Raw genomic sequence first — 9,056 nt, forward strand, 5'->3', positions numbered from 1 at the left:
CACCGCCACCGCCACCACCACCTCTGACACCAGTCGACCCCACCATTGTCACCTCCATTACTTATACCACCGTCACCTCTGTCACCACCACCTCTTCTACGACTAACTGTAATAATCATTTATGATTACTCAATTTGTGAACAGACATATATGTATAATCAATTATGATTATGCATATACGTATAAACATGTATAATCCTGTATGATTATACCTCTCTGTCATATAATCATTTATGATTAGGCATACATCGTTGCTGCTGGTACGCTAGAGCATTAGAGCGACAAATACGAAATATGTGGCTGAGGTTTAATCTCAAGATCTCTATTTTTTTTATTCTCAAGTGAATCGTCCCTTATATATATATATATATATATATATATATATATATATATATATATATATATATATATATATATATATATCATAGATTATTATATTCAAAGTAATTATTGTGTTATTGTATGCATAAATGTGAGTCAATCATTTTATTTATTTTAAGAAAATGATTATTATTGAATTAAATATAATTGAAAATTACCATTTAATTTAACTAGAAGGGTATTTTAGTCAATTAATATAGATTTAATAAAGGAAATTTGCATATTTTAAGGGATCATATATTCTATTAATTTTAAAAATCCGATTTTATGAATTATAAGGTTTTTAATTCGGACATTCTGACAGAATATGTTTGAGTATGTTCAAAAATAAAAATATTCTTGAACCATAAAATAAAATAAAAAATATTCTTGAACATATTTCTTGATCATGACTTTAACAATTTCTTGTAGAATAATAAAATTCTCGAACCATCAATTGAAGAATTAAAACAAAAATTACATTAATACTTATAGAATACATGTAATAATTGCTAAAAATTATATTTATTGTTAAAGAATAAAATTAAAAAACTTTCAAATCTGAAAAAAAAAAAAAAAACATCAAAATCTAACAAAGACACTAATACATTCTAAAAGAATAATGCTGCTAGTCGTTCAAATTTTGTGGTCCGTTCTTCAAGCATCAGTGTCTGTTGAAACAAATCCAACGAATAAATTAGTGATAAAATATTCATATTACATTCCAACATAATTAGAATTCATGATTCCATTATGATAGAATTTGATTCATTTACAAATAATTATATTAATTCGGGGAATTTTAACAGAATATGTTCATGATTATCATAAAAAACATTCTTTTCTAATAGAATACTATAAACGAAAAAATACCATTCTGTCAAACAATTAACCCAAACATCCATTCTATATATTGAAATCAAATCAAATTTAAAAAACTCATTTGAAGATTAAGTAAAAAGGTATAATAACAAAAAAAAAAAACCTTAAACAGTTTCAAAAAATCCATGATATATCATAATTAAAACATGCATACGATTTTGATAAGGATATATATTCTCTTGAAAATGAAATAGAAAAAGAGATAATTACCTAAGTGTATCATTGTCTTCTATATTCTCTTTAATTAAAAATTATGTTTTCCAAATGATTTGATATATAAGAATGTGTTCACAGTGATATTTATAACCGTGTAAAAATTAATGTTTGTCTAAATAATGATTTTTGTTGATTATATGTGTGTGCTTCAGATAATTGGTCATCACAATGACTTTTATTAAACAATAATTTTGCTAAAGATTCCACCAAACATATAACAAATGTAATCATATAAATTTCCATCGCTCAAATCAAAAAAATTCCGGTGGTTTCAAAATGTCGCCCAAATCTCGAAGAACAGTCGTCACAAGTGAATGAGAGTTCGAGAGTTTTTTCCAAGGATGGTTGGTTCTTCAGGAACATTACGTGGATGAGCTTCGATCGAATTTACGAACTTCTGCTCATATCTCTGATGATGAACATCTTCGTGATTTGATCGCTCGTGTTCTCTCATATTACCAGCAGTACTATGAGGAGAAGTCTCGAATCTCGAATCATGATGTGTCGTTAGTGTTCTCTCCGTCGAGGTTCTCGTCGTCAGGGCCGACTCTATGTATAGGTTTTTTAAGCTAGGGCTTAGGGCCCCTAATCTTAAGGGGCCCCATATTTTACAAAATCCAAAAGTTTAATCCATTAAAAAATTCAATCCGGTAACCACAAAATAAATGAAGCGGAAGAATAAATCAACGATCGCTGCATTCATGAAACTGAAACGACATTACATTCTTCTACCGATTCTATTTTCTGCGACATATTCATCTTATCTGTTTTTTATTTCCGAGTATAGTAAAGGCCAAAGGGCCCCAAATTTTTGGCTTGTTTAGAGCCCCTAAAATGGTTGAGCCGCCCATGCTCGTTGTTTGAATGGAGTTTCTTCTGGATTATTGGATTCAAGCCAATATTAAAGTGTTTGGGGTGGACGATGGTGGTGACGGCTTCGTATCATCGGCTAGGGCTTGTAATCGGTGGAGATTGAGCGACTAAAGAAAAAAAACAACGAGTTTATATATATATATATATATATATATATATATATATATATATATATATATATATATATATATATATATATATATATATATATAGGGGTGAGATCCGTTGAAAACTCATAGTTTCCCGAGAACCCGAGTACTAAAGGTGGAGCGTTGGATCCAAATTAATTCATTAAGGGCATGATCGTCATCATACCAATCCCATTTAATTTTTAGTATTATTGAAAATATTAATAAAAAACTCTCAAATTCACACTATAAAACAAATTTTTGGTTTTTTTTTATAAAAAAAAATAACTTTCGCTTTTTTTTAATTGCAGATTTTTTAATTTTTTTAGAGAGCATAGATTTTTTTTTTTAAAAGTTGATTTTTTTTAAAACGACAATTTTTAAGCAACAACAAATTTTTAAAACGTAGTAAATTTAAAAAAAATCTGGAATACACACACACACACACACACACACACACACATATATATATATATATATATATATATATATATATATATATATATATATATTAAAATCTATAGTTTTTTTAACCAAAAAATCAATATTTTATGAGTATATATGCATATTTTTTCAAGTGCATGGATACATATTTCTTATACTATAATACTCGTAAATAAATCATAAAAAAAACCAATTTTTACTTAGTAATCTATAAACACAATAGTACAACTATTTTATTCCATACAAAATAAAATATAAAAAACAAAAAATGTTACAAAATTTCAAAGCGCTTTCATGTCTTTGTGTCAAGTTTTCTATATTTTCTTCAATTTATCACTTTTTACCTCTTCAAGTTATTCCCAATTTTCTTCCAAATCTACAAGAATTTTTTTTTGATTAATGCAAGAACATTCATAAAAAACATATGTATAAATCATGCAAGATTCACATGTGATTATTTCATGTAGATTCACATGTGATTGTATCTTTTAAGATTCACTTGTGATTTACATTTGAATCACTTGTATTTCATATGTGATTTACTTGTGATTTACATGTGAATTACATGTGATTTACATGTGAATCATGTAATTCATATGTGATTCACTTGTAATTTACATTTGAACCACATGTGATTTACATGTGAATCATTTAATTCATATGTGATTCGCTTGTGATTTACATGTGAATCACATGTGATTTACATGTGAATCACATGTAATTCATATATGATTCACTTGTGATTTACATATGAATCACATGTGACTTACATGTGAATCACATGTGATTAGAATAAGATTAATTAATAATTTTGTTAACTAAGCATATGATTTAATAATAAGCATCTGACAGAATATGATTTCATGGCCCTTATTGTCATAAAATGTTATGATCAAGGGCACGAAGGAATGACTTAAAGACCTAATAGGAATAACTTGAAGAATGAATCAAATATTGATCACACTCACAATTTAAGAATGCAGTTTTTTTTAAAAGAATTTCACTTGTTATTCTTTCAGAATGTTATTATTCAAGAATATTTTTTGTATCACAATCATACAATGTAATTATTTGATATATTATTCGTTCAAGAATCAATTTTGTGTATTGTTTCATAATGTATTTATTCATGTTTTCTTCTTATTTATGTCTTGTTAAATGATGTCATAAACTGTCATTTTAACAGAATTTCATTCTAACAGAATGTCATGATGACATAATAAAATAGATTATAATCGGTTATGATTACAAAATCCCTACAAATCTGATTTTTTTTTTATAATTCTCTCACAAAAGACTCAAATACCCTTATAGCTTTATTTTTAGAAACTAATTGGTTAATTAATTACAATTTAATTACGAAAATTCTAATTAAATAATTGGTCCAAATTTGTTTTTCTTGCATTCTTATTGGTCCATTTGTGAACACAATAGTTATCTAGAACATAATATATATATATATATATATATATATATATATATATATATATATATATAGAGAGAGAGAGAGAGAGAGAGAGAGAGAAAGAGAGAGATAGGTTCAAATGTTTTTAACAACTATTGTGCTTCTGAATGCACTAATAAAAAATTAGCAAATAATTAGATAATTAATTAAATCAAAAAAGGTATTTCTGGTTTCTTGCACTTGTAACTAATGGGGTCATTTAATAAAATTCCTGCAATTAAGGAAACAAAATTAATATGTTTGACATAATCTCTTGCTTTTATCTCACGTTAGTTCTTCACCTACAAAAGAAAAAGAAATCAAAGGAGTCGGCCATAAGTTCACTCGTCCCAGCAACCCTCCTCGTCACCGGTCCTCCATCCCTCCTTCAATCCCGTTCCTGTTATCATACAACTGCCAACACAATCGATCGTGAAATATAGTCCAACATTTCCTTGAACACTTTTCTAGATGGCTTTCTTAATGTCAAATCTTCGATTTTCAGAGGTGTTTTTCTTAGCTGGTCACAATCAAGTTCACAATCCGAAGTTTAGATTCATTTGGTTCATTTTTTCTCCTCCTTTGACTTCATATATCTCTATTTTATCCTTCTTTGACTTCACATATTTCTGCGATCCAAGTAAATCTTGTTTTTCTGATATGTTTGATATAATTCTATCATGGACTCCATGTGTTCGATAAATTGCCTCAATGAAAAAATAGTTAATAATATTTAATTTTTTAACTTCTCTCCAACAAGAAACTGATGGATTTTGCTCCAACAAGAACTTTGAAAAATTAAAAGTATAATTTTTGTGTACATAGCAGTGGTCTCGATCGGGTAATTACCACAAAATTTTGATTATGGGCGTATCTGACAACAATTCTGTTGGAATGGAAGATCAAGATCTAATTTTGTCAGAATGGAATCTCGATTTTATGGCATGGAATCTCAAATTACTCGTTAGTATTTGAAGATATACACTCTTATATTGTAAATTTAGTCACATTCATGTATTTATTAATTACATATGTTGTATGTTTCATCAAATGGAGTATAAAAATTTGAGCATCTGATTTTGCCCACCAAATGTTTGTTAAAATGCTTGAATCAAATATTTCAGCCATTTTTTTTGTAATCTTTGAACTATCATATCTCTCTCGTACTAGCTTGGAATGATCTAAAATTTGTTTCTGCATATTCTCTTTTGTGTTAGTTACAAGTTAGGTGCCAAAGTCATTTTAATTGGATTAATATTGGCTGAGTTATAGTCCTTTGAACATGCGATGTTACAGTTGTATTTTAACACTTTTACTTTGTTCAAAAATTTTTGTGATCTTTAAACTATCATATTTGCCACATTCTAGCTTGTAATAAGCTCACCTTTTTCCAAAGTATTGTCCTATGTGATAGCTACAATGTAGGCTCTAAAATCATTGTAATTAGATTAAGTCGATTATTTCGATCAAGTGACTCGATGAATACTTGATCAAGTGACTCGAGTATTACATTATGTTAGAATAAATTAAAAGTATTTAATGTCTAACACATTCTATTGGAATTTATAGTTTTATTCTTTTAGAATATACTGAAAGTTTTAATATGTTAAAGTTGATTATGTTTTTTTTTTTTGGATTTAGGTTTTGAAGGGGCTGTCATTGATGTGGAAAATGAAGAAAACATGGAGAACGAAAATATTCTAGCAGAATGTTATTATTTTGTTAAAGAATTTTATTTATTTTTGTTGATATTCTTTTAGAATATGTATAATTATACTAAAATGTATAAGGTTTTTAGTCTGTAAGAATATGTATGAATTTATATTTAAGTTCGGATGTATAAGAATATGTTAGAATGTTGTTATTCTTCAACCGGGGATTCAAGAATTATGTAATTCTTCAATAATATTCTAATAGAATAAAATTATGAAAGAACATCATTCTATCAAAAAAAAAAAATTCTAACGGAATAAAATCAGTTATGTTTACAAATTACGTTAAAATTAAAATTGAATTAATTTAAAAATTTTAGATTTTTAAAATTAGGAGAATTAATTATTCCTAAATATCCTAAAATTTCATTTGTTTTTTTTTAAATAGTTAATTGGTCAAAATATCTTTTTGCTGAAATTTGTGTGATTATATGGTACATGTTATCCCATTGTAATATTATACACTCTCAGACCATGACCATTGATTAATTACATCCGTTGATGCAGATTTATGCTTACGAGCACACAATAGATACTAGGAACACAATAACCTAGCCCTATATATATATATATATATATATATATATATATATATATATAGGCTTAGGTTATTCTATTCAAACTAATTATTGTACATCTATCGTATGCTATGATAATTACTAAGAGATTAAGTTGTTTAGCAATGTGAATACGTTCAACCTTACAAGAATATCGTAATTTTCATGCATTCTCGTTAATTTTTTTTTTGTTCTCACACATCGTTTTTCACTCATATTCATTTTGGCAAAATACGACCCAATAAAACATTTTGACAACATTCTAACAGAAATGATAATAATAATAATAAGTGTATAATAACCTTATAGACGATTTAATTAGTGAGAATGCGTGTTGATGACAATAGTTATGTAAGATTGAACGTATTTATATTATCAAACAACATATTTTCTTTATCATTCACATAGTATAGTATATATATACAATAATTAGTTAGAATACTTGAACACTATATATATATATATATATATATATATATATATATATATATATATATATATATATATATATATATATATATATATATATATATATAGAGAGAGAGAGAGAGAGAGAGAGAGAGGAATGATCATTTGAGAACTCATAGTTTCCCGAGAACTAAAAGTCATCCGTTAGATCAAAAAAAGGATGGTCAAGATACTTTGTGACATTTTTGTAAAAAAATGAGAAAGTAAATGAACGGGGGTACTTAAACAAAATGGAATTGGGGGTATTTTAGGGATATAGATATTGACCCCGTTTAGAGAATGTCAATCTAGACACCTCTTTCCGAGTTTTGATGATGATACCTTCTGGTGGATGATTCCTCTGTAAACCCTTACATGATTGCCATGGAGTTCGTCAATCTCCCCTAGAAACCACATCACCGCCATCACCTCCTGTAAGACCTACACCATCACGATCATCTCCTATAAATTGACGATCTCTTCTTGTTTCTCCCTACATCGGTCTACTACTCTTTCAGTCAAAGATCTTCCACATTAGCCTCCATCCCTTTCCGTCGACCATCAACAATTCGTCATTAATCACACGGTGAAGGTAATTTTCTTCTGATCATTGAATTTTCTAGTTTTTGTTTCTGAGATCCAAAAATGACAGCTAAGGCATATATATCATGTTTCAAAGTTTTGAATTCTCTACCTTTATTTCTGCATATATCACGTTTCAATTGATCGATTTCCTTCACTGATCTAATCCATGCCTGAGTCTCCTTCATTTCCTCGAATGGAAACATTCTCCACTGAAGGTTCGGATATGGTTTCCATGTCATGTTCTTTGACACTTGGTTCGGATCTCACTCCTCCTGTTCGTCTTTTTGCCATATCATATTAGCATCCCCAAGATGTAACAATTGAGGTGAAGTTCCTGTGGATGAATCCACAGCAACTCAAACAAATGCTTTAATTGACAGGTTTTTTTCCCTAATTTGAAAATTACCTATCACAACTGAACTGATTGAGATTATTTCTGGAGCATCTGCATTAACGGGTTAATTAATTCTTTTACTTTTTGTTGCAAAAGCCTGAAATAAGTTTGTTGGAAATTTGATAATAATATGGGCTTGATTGACTGGCTTGTTTTCTTTTTCCTTTATGGATATAGTGGCTGGACTGGTAATGATGTCTTATTCCTTTATGATTTTTATACAAATACTCTTTGAATTTACAAATTAATGAGCCATTAAATTAATTGATTTATGGATTTGTTCAAGATATGCCTTATGCTTACATTCATGAATTCACAAGAACTTCAATGGCTGGTAAAATAAGACGATTTAAAGGTGGCTACATGGGATTCTGGCAGAAATTAAGAAACTCTCTCCCCGTAGAAGTTCAATGCAACACAGAAGTATTAGCCATCAGATGCACCTCCTCAAGTGTCTCTGTAGACACCATGAACAGTAGTAGCAAAGTAGTCAAAACCATGGAATTCGATAAGATCATCATTTCTGAATCGTTTCCTTTTACAAATGGGAAAATATACAGACCACCAACCTATGTACCACAAGGTAGGTGCATTACAATATCTATATATTAAAATTTTATTTAATTCATATGTTGAAACGTGAAATGAATGTTTTTATTTCATAGATACTGTCATTGGGTTGATGGATTTGAGTGATCTTGAGAAGGAGTTGCTTATGATTAATGATGTCTTAATAATTTGTTTAAAATTGAATTTCCTCGATCTAGTATTGTGAATAATTAGGTTGACTCAAAATTGAAAATTGTTATTCTCTAATCCTAATTCGTCCTTACGAGGATATGATTAATGGCTCTTCTGGAGCATTTGATTTCATAAATTGGTAAAGTACGGAGTTGATCAGGTTTGATTTCATAAATCTACCTCTATGGTTCAGGTTTGTGGGGCACATGATGATCAACAAGAGCTTCCTCATAATTTGAAGAAGCTAGAAAAAGACGTGTATACCCCTAATGT

Source organism: Lactuca sativa, chromosome 2 (assembly GCF_002870075.4).
Source record: "Lactuca sativa cultivar Salinas chromosome 2, Lsat_Salinas_v11, whole genome shotgun sequence".
Lineage (NCBI taxonomy): Eukaryota > Viridiplantae > Streptophyta > Magnoliopsida > Asterales > Asteraceae > Lactuca > Lactuca sativa.